The sequence below is a fragment of the Anser brachyrhynchus genome, assembly GCF_964034855.1.
Source record: "Anser brachyrhynchus genome assembly, chromosome: 3".
NCBI classification, from domain to species: Eukaryota; Metazoa; Chordata; class Aves; order Anseriformes; family Anatidae; genus Anser; species Anser brachyrhynchus.
The window spans coordinates 115,142,803-115,160,363 of NC_137696.1; the positions used below are offsets into that span (position 1 = coordinate 115,142,803).

General features: G+C 40.1%; 1 long non-coding RNA gene across 7 annotated transcripts in view; it reads left to right on the forward strand.

Annotated features, from left to right (window-relative positions):
- The first annotated feature begins 29 nt into the window (after positions 1–29).
- LOC308193107 overlaps positions 30–17,561 on the forward strand; it is a 48,251-nt gene continuing 30,719 nt past the window's right edge. For 2 of the 7 annotated variants that reach the window (XR_013949381.1, XR_013949382.1), the window contains exon 1: positions 30–16,880. This is a non-coding gene — a long non-coding RNA (uncharacterized lncRNA). The remainder of the gene's footprint in view (positions 16,881–17,561) is intronic. The other 5 variants (XR_013949383.1, XR_013949384.1, XR_013949385.1 and 2 more) reach the window with 5 other exon arrangements.

The following is a 17,561-nucleotide window of genomic DNA, read 5'->3' on the forward strand; positions in this document are numbered from 1 at the left end:
TTTTTTTTTATAAGAACCAAACTGTTTAAAAATATGTCTTGTTGTTCTTGAGAGTTTAATGACATTATTTTAAAATGAAGTGTGATTTTAAATTAAAATACCAAATATTTTATTTTAGAAAACATCAAAATAAAACATCAGTTTTACTTGTGGTTTTTCTTCTCTTTTCTTTGCTAAAATAGATACCAAAATTGATGCTTGCATGTATGATATTTTAGCTCACTTAGATATTCCTGTTCTGGGTGAAATGAGCTTAAAGTTAAGATCCATCTTGAGATCCATCAGTCAGTCTGCTATAAGTTTTATTCTTATGCTTTTTGTTAGATGTTGATTTGTCTAATAGAACCACGCAAATTTTGACACTCCTCAAATGCAGCTCGAAGTGAAAGTATGTGGAATAATGATCAGAATTTTTCTACACAGAAAAAATAAACTGTTTTATGGGTGGGTGTGATTTGCAGTTTTGACCAAATTTAGTTACAATCAAAATTGTTAAACTGAGTGGGATACAGGCTTGTGGCAGAGTTTGCTTGTGTCTTTCAGGGCAAAGCGGACAGACTCATTGCCCCATTATTCTGGAAATCAGTCTGGAGTCTCTAATAGCTCACTGAACCAAGCAACCCTCTGCTTGTTTCAGTACTAAGCTCTCAAGGACCAGTTTAGGACTGCCGTGATTATTTATGTGGAACGAACCTGTAGCATGGTCAGCCTTTGTTATGTTTACAGGGTTCAAGGTCTGATTTAATCCCTCATGGAGCTCTTCTGTGCTACCTGATTGTTTGTACTGACAGGAAGGAAGGAAGGAAGGAAGGAAGGAAGGAAGGAAGGATTGTGAGCAACTGGTAACATTGATTAGAATAAACAAGATTTTGTTTTCTTTATTTCATAAGAGGTTTGGATACATGAGAATATAATTCCCATTCTTTATACAGTGATCTCACATTGTCAGCAACAGTCCTCAGCTCCTCAGTGGAAAAAATCATCTCATTTTTAGGAGCAGCAGAGAAAGAACAGTATAGTAAAGGATAAAGGGAGTGTAAGAAAACATTGTACATCAGCAAAAACAACTAGAAGTGGGGACTGACAGACCCATTTCCATGACTTTTGTGTGGGAGCTAGACTAACAAAAATATAGTCTAATGGACTAACTCATGGCATCACACTAGTGTAAAAACTCAATAGTCTCCTTGCCACACATAGTACCTGATGATTTAATCATAATTAACTCCACAACCTTTACATCAAAGAGAATCTTGTTTTCATTGGTGTGTAATATTTCCAGTAAATACTAAAAGCAACATGCTGCTTGTAAAATTTGCATCACGTTTGGCCCTAGCTAAAGTATATACTCCAGACTGCTGTAACTGAAGATAATCTGAGCTACTTTAGAAAGCCCACCATAGTGACAACAAGTTCTAGGTGACTGTTTCACTCATTACCACATAAATCAGAACTTTTGGCCTCAAATTGGAGACCCCAGTGACTGCCATATCCCTGCATGTACCATTGCTGTTTTTTCAGTTTTCATTTAAGGCAAGAAATTCAAATGATGGAAGTTACCTGAATTTATTTAACACAATAAAAATCTCGATGATTAACAAAATGCCACTGGGAGCAGCTTTTGTAACCAATTAATTGGCTTCCTGCCTGCAACTCTTGGGTAACTATTTGCAGATTAGAAGAGGGAACTAAATATGAATGGTGTCTTGAAAGTAAAAACGTGACCTTTCCCAAACAACATGACGCAAAAATACTAAGCGGGAGATAGCCCTGCAGTGTAACTTGAAAGAAAACCACAAGTTGTGTTTGCTTTTCAACATCCACAAACTATTATTCTGTAATAACAGAGGGAAAAGTTTTCTCCAGGCAACCCTTCCAGTGGTTGCAAACTGGAAATAACTTCCAACCACTAAATGATGTGTATTTTTTTAAAAATTTTATTTTATTCTTTTTTTTTTTTTAATGCATATCCATGTTTGCACAGCAGAGCAAATGTACTTCATACTTCTAAGGATGTATCACTCTGACTGCTGAGCAAACTACCTGACGAACAGAAATATGCCATGAGCTGCACCCCAACCCCTAAGGAAAAAAATCTCTAAATGTAATTCTTGTTAGACCAGAGACTTTATATGATTTTTCTGTTACTTGCTGTGTTATCACAGGCAAGTCACTTGTAGTATTTCTATATGCCAGCACTTTAAAATGTAATCCAACAAAGCTGGGAAAGATGGTGCAATGATTAGGGCTTGAGTTAGGTTTTATTTTCCACTTTCCCCAATCAGTGGATCTTATTATTGCATGAAAACAAGCAGGACAGTCAGAAGAAGGGAAAACCTGTTGCAATACTAAAATCTTCTTTAAAAGAGAATTTTAATATCAACGTTTATATTTTAATTTTATGAACCTAATCCTATATTTATTTTTTTTCCTGAGAATAATATTTCTAATGAACTAGCTATTTTGGGTATTGGTTACTTACTTTTTCCTTCAGCTATATTACAGAAAAGGAGGTAATTAGGACCAAATCTTGGGATTTAGAAAGGAATTACCAGCTGTACCAATGTGCACTACCAACAGAAAATCATCCTTGAATAAAGGAGGATTAATTCTTTCTATCAGCAATATAGCAGACTTGCTGATTCAAAGGGTTTAGGGACAGAAAGGACTCTCTTATTATCTAGCCTGAACTTCCATAAAATACAGAATCATAAAGTCATAGAATATTCGAGTTGGAAGGGACCCACAAGGATCATCAAGTCCAACTCCTGGGTCTCCAGAGGACCACACAAAAAATCAGACCCTATGTCTGAGAGACCCTATGTCTGAGAGAGTTGTCCAAACGCTTCTTGAACTCGGGCAGACTCAGTGCTGTGACCACTGCCCTGGGAAGCCTGTTACAGTGCCCAACCACTGTCTATGGTGGTTTAACCCAGCTGGGCAGATGAGCTCCACCACAATCACTCTCTCACTGTCCCTCTTCAAAGGGAGGTCCCCTCTGTCCCTCTTCAAAGGGACAGAGGGGCAAAAATAAGATGGAAAGGGCTCAAGGGCTGAGATAAGGATGGGGAGATCACTCAACAATTATTCTCACAGGCAAAACAGACTCAGAGTAAGGAAATTAATAAAATTTATTGCCTATTACTAACAAGCTAGAGCTGTGAGAAACAGAAAAACAAACTAAAAACCACCTTCCCCCCCATCCACCCTTTTCCACCTCCTCGCCCCGAGCGGCACAGGGGAATGGGGAATGGGGATAGCAGTCATTCCTTGATGCTTTGTCTCTGCTGCTCCTTCACAGTCACTCTCTGCCCCTGCTCCACGTGGGGTCCCTCCCACGGGATGCCGTCCTTTCCGAATTGATCCTGTGGGGGCTGCCCACAGGCAGCAGCTCTTCAAGAACTGCTCCCACAGGGCTCCGTACCACGGGGTCCATCCCCCAGGAGCAAACTGCTCCAGCACGGGTCCCCCACGGGCGGCAGCTCCCCCCAGACCTCCTGCTCCTGCGTGGGCTCCTCTCCACGGGCTGCAGCTGCGGCCCGGGGCCTGCTCCTGCGGGGGCTCTCCATGGGCCACAGCCTCCTCCAGGCCACATCCACCTGCTCCACCGGGGGCTCCTCCACAGGCTGCAGCGTGGAGATCTGCTCCGTGTGGGACCCATGGGCTGCAGGGGGACAGCCTGCTCCACCAGGGGCCTCTCCACAGGCCGCAGGGGAACTGCTGCTCCGTGCCTGGAGCACCTCCTGCTGCACTGAGCTTGGGGGCTGCAGGGCTGTTTCTCACTCCTTGCTCTTCCAGCTGCTGTTGTGCAGCATTTTCCTCCCCTTAAATCTACTCTCACAGAGGTGCAAACAACATCTCTTAATTGCTCAGCTCTGGGCAGTGGTGGGTCCCTTTGAAGCAGGCTGAAACTGGCCCTTATCTAACATGGGACAGCTTCCGGATTCTTCACACAGAAGCCACCCCTTCAGCCCCCTGCTACCCAAACCTTTCTATGTAAACCCACTACACCCTCTCGGTGAAGAACCATTTCCAAACACCCAGCCTGACCCTCCCCTGTTCCAGCTCCATGCTGTTCCCTCGGGTCCTGTTGCTGTCCCCAGAGAGCAGAGCTCAGCACCTGCTCCTCCCCATCCCTCGTGAGGAGGCTGCAGGCTGCCATGAGGCCTCCCTATAGCCTTCTCTTCTCTCAGCTTAACAATCCAAGTGACTTCAGCTGCTCCTCACATGCCTTGCCCTCCAGACCCTTCACCATCTCTGTAGCCCTCCTTTGGACGCTCTCTAACAGTTTGATATCTTTCTTTTACTGTGGTACCTGAAACTGCACATGGTTCTCGAGCAAAAGCAACTACATTTTGTACATTAAAAGCCTTGCATTTTGGTTTTTGACTTGAGTATCCAGTCTTGATTTGAAGTTACTGCAAGCTGGAGAAAACAACACTTCCCTTGCATAGAAGTATCGCATTTTACCCTTCTTTCCATCTTGTCCCCTCCACCTTACTATTTATTTATTTATTTATTTATTTATTTTTAATTTCAAGGATTGTATTAGATGCATGAAAGATAAAACCTCACATTGAGTTGGCTATCCTTACTATAGTAACAGCTTCTATCAGCTCGAGAAGAACCCAGAAAAAAAATAAAAATAAAAAATAAAAATACCCATAATACCCATAAGATCTGATTATGGTTCAGGCAGATTAATCATAAAATCATAGTCTCATAATCATAGAATGTCTTGGTTTGAAAGGGACCTTAGAGATCATCTAATTCCAACCCCCCTGACAAGTGCAGGGACACCTCCCACCAGAACAGGTTGCTCAAAGCCCCATTCGACCTGGCCTTAAACACTTCCAGGGACGGTGCATCCACAGCTTCTCTGGGCAACCTGTTCCTCTGCCTCACCATCCTCAGAGTAAATAATTTCTTCCTTAGATCTAATCTAAACCTACCCTCTTTTAATCTAAAGCCATTACTCCTTGTCCTATCATTACCTCCTCTGACAAAGAGTCCCGCCGCAGCTTTCCTGTATGCCCACTTTAGGTATTAGAAGGCTGCTGTAAGGTCTCCCCAGAGTCTTTTCTTCTCCATGCTGAACAACCCCAACTCCCTCAGCCTGTCTTCATAGGAGAGGTGCTCCAGCCCCTTGATCATTTCATGGCCCTCCTCTAGACTCACTCTAATAAGTCCGTGTCCTTCTTGTGAGCTGAACACAGTACTCCACATGAGGTCTCATGAGAGCAGAGCTGAGAGGGAGAATTACCTCCCTTGACCTGCTGGCCACCCTTCTTTTCATGAAGCTCAGGGTATGGTTGGCTTTCTGGGCTGCAAGTACACATTGCTGGTTCATGTTGAGCTTCTCATCCACCAACACCCCCAAGTTCTTCTCATCAGGGCTGCTTTCAGTCCATTCTCTGCCCAACCTGTATTTGTGCTTGGAATTGCCCTGATCCAGATGCAGGACCTTGCACTTTCATATTACTTAGTTCATTTTATGCTTCACAGTGGAGGTACAGAACAGCTTAAAATACTTAGGATTATTGACATTATCCAAGATAAGATATAACTGCATTTGTAAATAATTTGAAAATGCAGCTACAAGCTCATTTATAATCCACTCATCCATAGGAAGCCATCAAATAGTTGAAATTAACCTTTCTATTAATTTATTTATTTGCAAATTGTGTTAGTCAGAATGCACAAATGTTCCATATAGGATAGGAAGAACATTACCAACAACTTTTCCAGGTACAATGTTCTTTTGGTATGTGACCTGGCAGAATGGCCTTCTGTTAGTGACATTCAATTGAGTTTTAATGGAAATTGCATGCCTTTGAGCTATCTTTGAATATGACAACTGAGATGTGTGTATTCCTTCCTCTCTTCTTCGTGTTCTTTCTTATGTATGTCTTTTGGGCCGTGGCCCTATAATAAATTACATATGCAGAGACCAGTATATTTGAAGCAGTCCATTGGCTATTTTAGAGCTCTAAATGAGGGTGGAGGTCCATCCAATAAAGTAATGATCAAGTCAGAGATGTTGGACAGTAAACTATTGGCAGAAGAGACAATCTTCATTTGTGTCATGTACAATACGGGGCATATTATGGGTTGCTTTGTCTTTTCCTCTTGTTATACAACAAAATTATATATAGAAACCACATGGGCACAGTGGGGTTCCAAACAAGCTTCTTTACTAAATATAGAGAGCATATGAGAGCAAGTTACTTATACATGGTATTGCTCAAACAAGCCTTTAATGAATGCCACAGCATAAAAAAGTGCAAAAGTGCTCACAGGCTACTTAGAGAAATTGTACTCTGTCCACTACCCATTCCAATGTCTTACATCACCACTTGAAAAAAAAAAAAAAGAGAGAGAGAGAAGAAATTGTCAGAAAATAAAAATGGGAATTGCTTCTGAGTAAATATAATTAAAAGAAACTGTCATGAAATGGGTAAGTGAAGATTGTTGTAGTCAGAAATCACAGTTTTTCAATAATGCCAAACCACCAGCTTTAAATAGAATCTGATTTTCATTAATAATTCTGCTTTCCAGTGTTTTTTGTTTTGTTTTGCTTTGTTTTGTTTTTTATATATGTATAATTTTTTCAGCAGACCTTATGGATCATATGTAACAATAATATGAGACATGCCACAAAATATCCATTTTCAGATGAAATTCCAAGATTTTGCTTAGTTTTATGAGCACTGGATTCAAACTCTGTCTGGATTTGCCAAAATGCTAACCATTCATTAACTCAAGCTATCAACAAACTTGAAGAAAACAGCTATTTGCAAAATTATATGTGTATATATATGCATATATGCGTGTGCCTCTACACAAATATACACATATGTACACATGTATGTATGACTATATAAATATTATTACATCTCTGGAATAAAAGGCCAAAATATCAGCAATATACATAACATTGAAAGAGATAAAAGTCTGTTTGAAGGCCCAAGAATGAAAGACAAAATATCTGAGGAGCATTTAACATTCTAAAAATGTAAATATTCACACTGTCACAACCCCAATCTCTGTTGCTACCTACAAGACAAGCTCAAAACATAATGTAATTTAACTAAGCTAGCTACTTGGAGTTATGTTTTGCAGTCTTGATTAATTTCTTCATAGACTTATGGCCAATTTCAGACATATTGGACTCTGCTGACTTTTGGATATTGTAAGCATCCTTATCCCCTGAACAATAGATCTACTGAATTTTAAGCTGATATCTTTGGAAAGCTAAGAGTTATGGATACAACTCAGGCAGTCTAAGTCAGATACTTCCTTTTCATATCTGAATGAGTCATTCCAAAAGTGTTTAAGTCATCTAAACTTGTTCTAAGTAAAGGAAAGTGGATAAAGGTGAAAGCATGAAGGAATTCTAAGTGCCTAAAGTCTTGTGAAGATCTCCTTTAGGACTTCAGACACCTCCTTTCATCTACCCATTTTATACGAAATGAAGGCAGTAGACTTAGGAAAAAACACATCAGGAAGCACCTACTGTTAATTTGTAAATTGGTTAGTCAAGTCACTCCAATAACTTAAGTACAAGAGATAGTCCAGTACAAGAGATACGTGGATATACTGGAAATAGACCAACAAAGAAACATGAAGATGATGTTTCCCTTCCCCCAGATGAAGGGACCGGAATCTCTCCTACGAGGAAAGGCTGTGAGAGCTGGGACTCTTCAGCGTGAAGAAGGGGAGGCTCAGGGTACATCTTGTCAATAAATATCAATATCTGAAGGGAGAGTGCAAAGAGGATGGAGCCAGGTTCTTTTCAGAGGTGCCTGTGACAGGACAAGAGACAATGTACACAAACTGCAGCACAAGCAGTTCCATCTGACCATCAGGAAGCAATTCTGAACTCTGGAAGCTGATGGAGCACTGGCACACGTTGCCCAGAGAGGTTGTGGAGTCTACCTCCAGGGAGATCCTCAAAGGCCCATGGTCCTGGGCAACCTGCTCTTGGTGGTGCTCGTTGAGCAAGGGGATTGGACCAGATGGCCTCCAACCACAGTCATTCTGTGATTTTATGTGTAAGTGCATACATATCCCATTTTATATTTTACAAGTAGAAGATATTGTGAGACTGTTCTGGTCCTATCTGTTGGCTGTTATAATGCTAAACAAAACTCCCATGTAGCTCACAATACGGTATTACTCTATTTTATTTTCTTTTTTTTTCACTGTGTATCTTGATTGTTCAGACTCATTGCAGATACCATGGACTGAAGAGAACCCAAGTGCCATACATGACCCACTCAGCTTTCAATTAAACATAGACAAAACCATTTTTTTTTGGTATGATTTCCAATATTACTCTTGGTCAGTATAACATTTAGCTAGGTATCTTGGTCTAGTAGACTCACAGTGAAGAGTTGGAAAGAGTAGTGTTACAGACTTTTCCTATATCCTATGAAAATGTCCTGCCTGTGAGACTGTAGCTAGCTGACAAGAGTTAGACAGGAAAAAGCCTGAATAACCATCTTCAGAGTTAACCAGGAGTAAAACAAACCTTGACTACTTCCTCTGCTCCTTGGCCTGTCTATAATGACACCCATAAACAATAGATCAACTCTCTGGCCTTGAGGCCAACTGGATTTATCTGTCTGTGTGCAATCCCATGGTCTCCGCAGAACAAGGTAGCCATGTCATAAATTCTGAACTATGTTTCGGAATTGTTTTGGAAAGTGCTAACTGGGCCCAAGCCAAAACTTTGTTAGCATCCATGCTATCAGTTTAAGGGCTTAAGTGATCAAATTTTATTGCCCACAGCCAACCCCCCCAATCCACCTTAATTTATTAAAATAATCTTGGTCTTTGTATCTTAGAATGCAGAACACAAACATTCATGGCCATGGAAGAAATACACCATGTTTCCTCCAGCCCACTAGCTGTACATTGTCATAGCTCCTACTGAAAGAGGGAAGTTTTTTTTCTTCTAAGATTGTCCTGTAACCTCATAGTTGGGGCATTAGGAAGCAGAAGATTCTGCTTCAAAGTTTTCTCTAAAATTAAATTATCTTTACTACATTAAGCATATTAGAATCCCCATTGTATTTTGGATCCAGGATGAATAGATTTGTGCCATAAACAAATACTTCATTGAAAAGGAGGAGTTCAGACACACAATGTATCCAGTCTTTCTTACTGGTTAGATTCAGCATCCTTGTTCTACTTTGACCATTGTTCATGTTTAGCCTGCAAACTTATCTTTGGAGACAATTAACAAGTCTCCTTTACTAGCTTCTGGAGCCTCGTTGCCTACTCTGGGCACTTAGGCTAAGTGGTAGTGATCTTGCCCTATACATTTATTCAATAATTATCCTTGTTAATGAAGTTATTTACTCCAGCCTAAAACAGTCTCCCAGATGTGTTTTAGATTTTAATACTCTCAAAGTAGAAACCTGAGACAAAATTCTGCTTTATATTTCACTAGTAAAAAATCTGGAACATTTCCATTGATGGATTTCATGGCTATGTTTGTGGGATGTATTCTGGACTATCTGTTCATTCTCTCAGCACAGTGTATTTGCAAGCAAGATAGACCCTCTTTACATCCACTAAAACATTAGCAGAATCAAACAGCCTCTGTAAAACATTTGTATTTTGACAAATCGGCAAATTTCCACAAAATATTTTTCCTTGGAATTTTTATGATCAGCTTACCCATAGTCTTTTTCACTCATGCATGAAAAATGCCAAAAAGCTATATAAATATTTAGCTTGATTTATGATTGTTTTCTGGGCTTGAGAAAGGCTGTGAAACAGCTAAGAAGAGCAAAGAAATCACAGTCCAAAGAGCATGTGGCAAGGCATCAACTGCTGTTCCTTATTAATCCCTAAAGTACATCCCAGCAAAATTAAATAAATTAGTTTAGCCTGTTCAACAGGCCTTACCGTTGTCTCCAAAAGGAATATCTCCTACTGCCTCAGAATCAACTGAAATGTAGATCATCAAATTGCTGCAATTGGGAAGATATGATTAGACTCTGCAATTGTTCCATGTTCTTTCATTTCTGCAGTGATCTATACAGATTAATTCCATGCAAAAGGTATGAAAATCTAAAAGAAAGGCTTTCCTCACAGAATTTCCATCCAATTTTACAACCCAACGTATTTGGAATTCTTTGAATAAGGTTTAGAAAAGCATCCAAGCTTTCTGATGTTCCTCCCTAAATTACATGGGATGCTGGGGACACATTAAAGGATTTTAAAGGGTAGGAAATGTACTATATCATTTTTTGAGTCCATAAGTGATTTTCTCTTCTTGCCAACTGTACTCATGAGACTCAAGGGCACAAACAGACAGCCAAAGAGCATTTTTAATGGATTCTTTCACATAAAAATATCATCTAGTTCTGCTGCCCATGCTTATGTATTTTTCCCCAAATATATGCTGTAGTAATTACTTCTTAAGGAAAAGAGAGAGAAAATGTTTAAGTACCAAGATGTGAGTTTATTTTTAATAATCCCTCATGTTCATTGTGTTATGTGTCCAATGGCCTTTTAAAAGTTTGGCAGCCAGCCTACAAGTATAACACTAATACTGTGGGCTCTTTGTGTTACTGGTAAAATTTTATTTTCAGGAATTTAAAAAGATATTAGTGACACAAGCCATTTCAACAATAAGCAGGTAGCTAACGTGACGGGAAACAATGAGTTTGCTATTAATTTGTTCACTCAGCAGCACATGATAGAGTGAATTTTCAGCCTCATTTGGAGGAAATTTTTTAACACTTTCCTTCTATTATTTTGGATAATTAAATTTCAAATATAGCAAGTTTCCAGTAGCTTTCAGTCTGAAGCTCAGCAATACAATTATTATTATTAATTATTATTATTATTATTTTAGGATCTGTGTTTCTGCTGGTTTTAGAGAACTCATTTTTTCAGGTTCATGCAAGGGTTTGTTGACTAAAGTTGCAAATATGATCTTTTTCATCAATTAACAAAAGAAAAGAAGCTGCACACTCAGGATATTTTCAGCAAAACTAAATATAATTCAAATGTTTCACATGAAAGATAACCTACAGATAGTGGCACACTTACTAATCTATAAAGTACAACATCAAATGCATGCATGTCACCATGTTTTGCTCTTATAGACAAGCCCATGTATCTGCCTTCACTTACTGATTCCATAGCTGTGGTTCAGTCCTGCTGCATTGGGGTAGCATAACATAGGAGACAGTGGCACAGCTAAACACTGGGTCTACTATCTCAAAAGTCTCTTCTAGATGACTCATTTGTGAAAAACTTTCAGCAGAAGTGTGGACAGAGATATGCTTTGACCAGATACTAACACTAGAAGTCTTTTAAAAACTCCTATGGATATTAAACCAATATAAGCAGAATGAATTAGAAGAACGAATGAAATCAGGGAATCACAGAATGTCTGAGGTTGGAAGGCACCTCTGGGGCACATCTGGTCCATCCCCTGCTCCAGCAGAGACACCCAGAGCAGGGTGCCCAGGACCACGTCCAGGTGGCTTTTGAAGGTCTCCAAGGAGGAGACTCCACAGCCTCTGGGCAACCTGTGGCAGGGCTCGGTCACCTGCTCAGCATAGAAGTACTGCCTGATGTTCAGACAGAACTTGTGTTCTTCTTCTCCACCCCAGTTCTTTCAGCCTTTGGGTTATCAGCCTTTCCTCCTCATTTTGTGTCGTTTACAAACTGCAAATTCTAAATATTAAACAAACATTCTAAACATGTAACAGTTATATTTTAAAATTAGATAATAGTCTAAAGAATCATCTTGCTGTATTCTCAGGTGAATTTTATGAAACATTTTCTCTGGGAGAGAATGACTTTAAAAATACATAATCTTCTCTTTAGCATTAATGATACTCATAATGCAATTTACTAAAAAGAAGGACCAGAAGAGTAGAGAGGTGCAGTGTGAGAGGTCTGCCTGCAAATGTGGGGACAGGTGGACCAAAGTTCAGTTCAGCTGCTCTTTGTCAGTCACCTGTAGACAAAGGAGTTCATGTGTGACCACAATTGGACCTACTTTAGGGCTTTCTTCTAGCAAGGATCTGTTTATCCAGGACAAGGTGTAAAAGGAAGACATTAATGGTCCAGTGATGAAATGTGCAGTCATGTTTGTAAGCTGAAAAACACCACTGACATGGCTAAGTGCTGTTAACTACCTGAATTAATGGGCATCATTGCTTGGCATAGCTCTCTAGTTTCACACAAGCTACTGAATGCATACAGAATGATAGTTTCTGTCAGTGTAGTTCTTAATTTGATTTAAAATTGTGACCATGAGGTAAGAAGTTCTGAGTCTTAATACCAACCCTCTGGGTTAGACACAGTCCTGCAAAATTCTGATTCAAAGTTTTTTGTGGGCTTTTTTTTTTTTTTTAGTTTAAGATTTTATATTGAATTTAAATGGCTCAAGACTGCAGAACTTAAAGAAAACCAGATCCTACCACTTTATGGCCTCCTTTCTTGTTTGGTTTTACGGAAGTTAGAAGCTGTGCATGCTCAGCATTTCAAAAGGCAGCCTTTTACTGCATTGTAGTAGTAATTGCAGTGAACCATACCAGAAGGGTTGAACAAGTCACTGCATGACAACTCTATCTCCTGCTTCAGTTGTAATAATCAGTGAGCTGTTTCTTGATTCATGACACTGTCTAAAAGTCCTCTGCTTCTCACAGTTTAAACTCCTAAATCACATTGTTGGGAAGATGCTTCTTCCCACCTCCCTCCCATGGTCACATAGGTATTGTTTTTTGGTTGGTTGGTTGGTTGGTTTGGTTTGGCTTGTTTTTTTTTTTTTTTTTAAGAATACTAGAAGTTGAATATGATGAAGCTGTTCCTAAGCAGAGAAAGACAAGTTGGTAGAAATTTGGAGACGAAGTCTCTTCTTGGACTAAAGGAGGAAAAATAATTTTCTTCACATTTGTGTTATTCAGTAGTTTTCTTATCTCCTGTCGAACCTGAGCAATTGCACAACAAACAGGATGCCTATGATACATGGAGTAATAATTCGTGTCAAGAAGATAGCTGATGTTAATAAAGAAGGGGGAGATGTGGGAGTGTGGCCATGGGGGTCGACAAGCCCCATGGTTGGTGATAATATCAGACTCTTAACGATGAGGCCATCAGGAATGTAAAGAGTTTAGAGGGAACAAAGAAGGGTGATTCAGGAGACCTTGCCGTCTCGGGTTGCTTGTGCTCCCGCTGTTAAGGCATGGAAGTTGCTGGGGTTTTGCTGGTTGCCGGGCAAAGCTGTTTGACCAATGAAGAGTTAGGGGAAAAGGACTGCTGTGGGGCGAATAGTATAAGAAGGGAGCCTGTCCTCAATATGGGATGTAACACATATATAATGACAAAACGCGGAAAAAGACGGCCTCGCATAAGTTAGTGTCAATCACATTTTGTTACTTTCGGGAACCTTGTGGAGGGCACAGCATGCCCAGAAGAAGAGGGAGCCGGTCGACACCGCCCCTGCGGTCTGGACGAGATAATTATAATAGGAAGCGGGGATAATCATACATATGTATAGGCGTACTCGGGTTTCTTATGAATATGTAAAAGCAATGTTCTATATATTTAGAAAGTTCGACGGTTGTCCGTGCGTGTTGGTAGAGCGCAGACTTCCCATAGAGCCAGTGCTGTTTACTTGTGTTTTATAAATACTACTAAATTTAGATTGAGTTGTATCACATTTATAACAATGCCTATGGGACTGGAACGGAGTTTACAAGGAAACACCTAACTTCCAAAACTTTGTTTTTCCTTTTTTTTCCTTTGTATATTTTTACCATATATGTTAAACATATAAATAATCCACGGAAATCAGTCGTCTCCAATTCAACCCAGGAACATTGCTGTATTTATGGTACAACACTACAGCTCCAAACAGTGTAGTAAGTACTATAACGCACCATTATGTGATCAATAGACAAATCCATAGGATGTAAGGAGCTGGGGCTGAAGGAACATGACCCAGGTTAAAGAATCTCCTCGGTAAATCCACTAACAATCTGACTATTTTGTAAAAGCCAGTGAACACCACATTCTTATCAAATAAACAGAACAAAACAAAAACTGTTTTGAAAGATAACAAAAATGATTATAGCTTGTGAGAAGCCTTGCCCTGCTAGAACACATGAACTGGGCTTCAGGCATGTTTATGGGTTTAAACCCTTTAGGGAACTTTGGCATCATGCAGCTGAGTTTCTGGATCCCATTAAGACCTGGGTAGATCTGGGCATGCAGACAATGCAGAACTGCAGGTGCCTAGATAACATCCAGGTCCAAATGTGGTGAGCCTGATGAGTCCAGATGCTTTCAGAGTTACTCAAATGTTGGGTGGGGATTGACATGGGAGGAGGGAAGAGAGTGAATTTCAGTCTGGGGCATAGATGTCTAAGGAATATATAAAATTATATGTCATATGAATACATTTCTCCTTTTGTTAAGTCTTTCAAATGCAAATATAAGAGTAGACAAGATAGCCCAAATTCTACGTATATAGATGGAAAATATTTTGATTTATGCTGATGCAAATAATAGAGGAAGTTATTCCAATAACATGAAAAAAGAGTGATTCAACACTTTCCCAAGAAATAAATTATTCTTCCTCCCTCCCCCCATGGAAGAGTTAAGAATAAGCTAAGTAGATACCAAGTTTGGGGACTAAAATTCTTTGTTTGAGAAAGCAAATAAATCAATGAACATCAGAGAATAATGAGAACCAGATTTCCCTAAGTTAATTTCTGGAATATATCATGGTTTTGGCTAAAGTCTGGTATAAAATATTCATGATGCAAAAATACTATCACCCATGGTAAAATGTATTTGTGAACAAAGAAAAGGAAAAATCCTATACTGTATATGGGGCCAATTTTTTTTTCCCCTACTACAATGTTGTCAGTCTGGAATATTTCACTTACATATATATATATATACATTCATATATATATATATACACACACCTATAAATATACGTACACCTATAAATATACACACAATCATGAGCAACTTTGTTATTACTGCAATGCCATACTGTTTCCCAGAAGGCAGTAAATCAATGTGTTGTAATTAGAGCAATTATTTACTATCGATCTGCCTAGATACCCAAATTAAACCCAATTAAACCTTTTTATCACCGGTGAGTTTGTCTTTTTATGCAGTAAGGCAAGTACAGTCTGAGAACAGTGGAGATGCTGGGACAGCCCTTAACTAAACATGCTCTGACTGTTTTCTTGCATCATAGAATAGACTAGACATTTAATATAGTGATAAGAGGCTGCTGTGCTGCCTGTGGTCCTTGGAGCTAGGTGAGTTGTGAAAGTAAGAAAAGCCGGACACAACTCAAAAACTTGTGCCAATCCCTGGAAAAACAGGATATGAAAATGAAATTTTAGGTCCTTAATTTTTACTGGTGGAAGTCTGGTCCCAGGCAGCTGAGGGCTGCCCACATCTGTCAGTGCAGGCAGACCTGCACTAATTGCCCCTGTGCTGAGGGATTTCCAGTCCGGATTACACAGGATTGTTCGGCACAACCCTGTGCCTATGCTGCTCTGCCTGTGTTACCTCACTGGTCTGAAGCCCAGCGAGAAGAATCCCAGGTTTGCTCTTGTGTAACATAGCAGTGCAATATGTGATTCATTACGTTATGGACAAAGAGAATGTGCCACTTCTCTGAACACTTCTGGTCCTCTTTCTATTGATTTAGTAACATCATTATTGACAGATCAGTCCTTTGGAATATTACCATTGTTCTACCCTGTACTCCTGCTGCAGATACAAAATCAAGTATTTCCTCTGCTGGCTATGAAGAACAAGGTTCTACCATCTCTTCCACATTCTGTCCTACTTAGACTGGGGCTGCTCTCACAAACATAACAGCATAACTTCCATGTAGAATATCTTAACCATAGAGCACTAGGATTTCCATAAAAAAGGCACATGCCAAGATACTGCAGGGGAAACTAAGGCATGCAGAGTGAAACATGAATGGCCTTCGGTTACACAGCCGACCTAAGACAAGCAATGCTTTTTGAGGCAAATCAGAGAATCACAAAATGGCTGTGGTAGGAGACCGTCTGGTCTAATCCTCATGCTCAACTAGCACCACTAAGAGCAGGTCACCCAGGACTGTCTCCAGACAGCGTTTGAAGATCTCCCAGAAGGCTTCACAACCTCTCTGGGCAACGTGTGCCAGTGCTCCATCAGCTTGCACAGTACAGAATTGCTTCCTGGTGGTGGTCAGACAGAACCTCTTGTGCTGCAGTTTGTGTACATTGCCTCTTGTCCTGTCACAGGGCACCACTGAAAAGAACCTGGCTCCATCCTCTTTGCACTCTCCCTTCAGGTATTTATAGGTAAGATCCCCTCCTGAGTCTCCTCTTCTCCAGGCTAAACAGCCTCAGTTCTCTCAGCCTGTCTGCGTGCAACAGACGTTCTAGTCCTCCAGTTACTCTATGGCCCTACATTGGACTCTCTCCAGTATGTTCATGTCTGTCTTGTACTGGGAAGCCCATAACCAGACACACTACTCCACGTGTAGCCTCACCAGTGCTGAGTAGAGGGGAAGGATCACCTCCCTTGACCTGCTGACATTACTTTGCTTAATGTAGCCCCAAGAATACCTCTAGCCTTCTTAGCAGCAAAGGTACATTGCTGGATCATTTTCAGCTTGGTGTCCACCAGAACCCTCAGGTCCTTTTCTGCCAAGCTGCTTTCCAGATAGGTGGCTTTTCCAGCTGACATGTCGTGGTACCTGGGGTTGTTCATTCTCAGATGCAGGACTTTGCACTTCTCCTTGTTGAACGCCATGAGTTTGTTGTCAGCCTAACTCTCCAGCCTATCAAGGTCCCTCTGGATGGCAGCATGGCCCTCTGGTGAGTCCGTTGCTCCCCCTATGTTCGTGTCATCTGCGAATTTACTGAGGATGCATTCTACCCCATCGTCCAGATTGTTAATGAAAATGCTTTATCCCAAAGATGCTGCTGCCTCCTAAATGTTTATATATACTCAGGAATTAAAGAATCATTCCCTGTCTGAAAAGGTGGGAAAAAAAGCTTCTACACATCCTTTCATGGAGTTTATAACTCTAGCAAGCAGCTTAAACTCTTTTAGTAAAATACTGCTCATAAATAATTAATGATTGGCTTCCTAAAGCCAATATTTTGCAGTAATTTTGAAAAAGATTGCTAGATAGGGTGGGAGAAAAAATGTATCAGGTCACAGTCTATCTGACCTAGAACTACATAAAATTGGGTAGCATTCAATTATGTTAAATGTCACAAATTCTGTTTATTTCAGCTAATTTGTCTTGTGGGAAAATATGCTTTCTAATGCATTCCAGAGTTCTTGCAATATTCATTTTACTGATTTTAGAATAGAGCTTTATATATATGACCACCTGAGCCTCCTTCTAAACCTCCTTGGGAATCTCACTGTCAGATGCTACAAAAGTAAGAGAACACATGGTCTTATACAGGTCTTGGAATATCAGGTACATTTCCCAAATCCATCTGTGACACTAAAGCCTAGTTTACCCAAACATCCTTAGGCTGGGT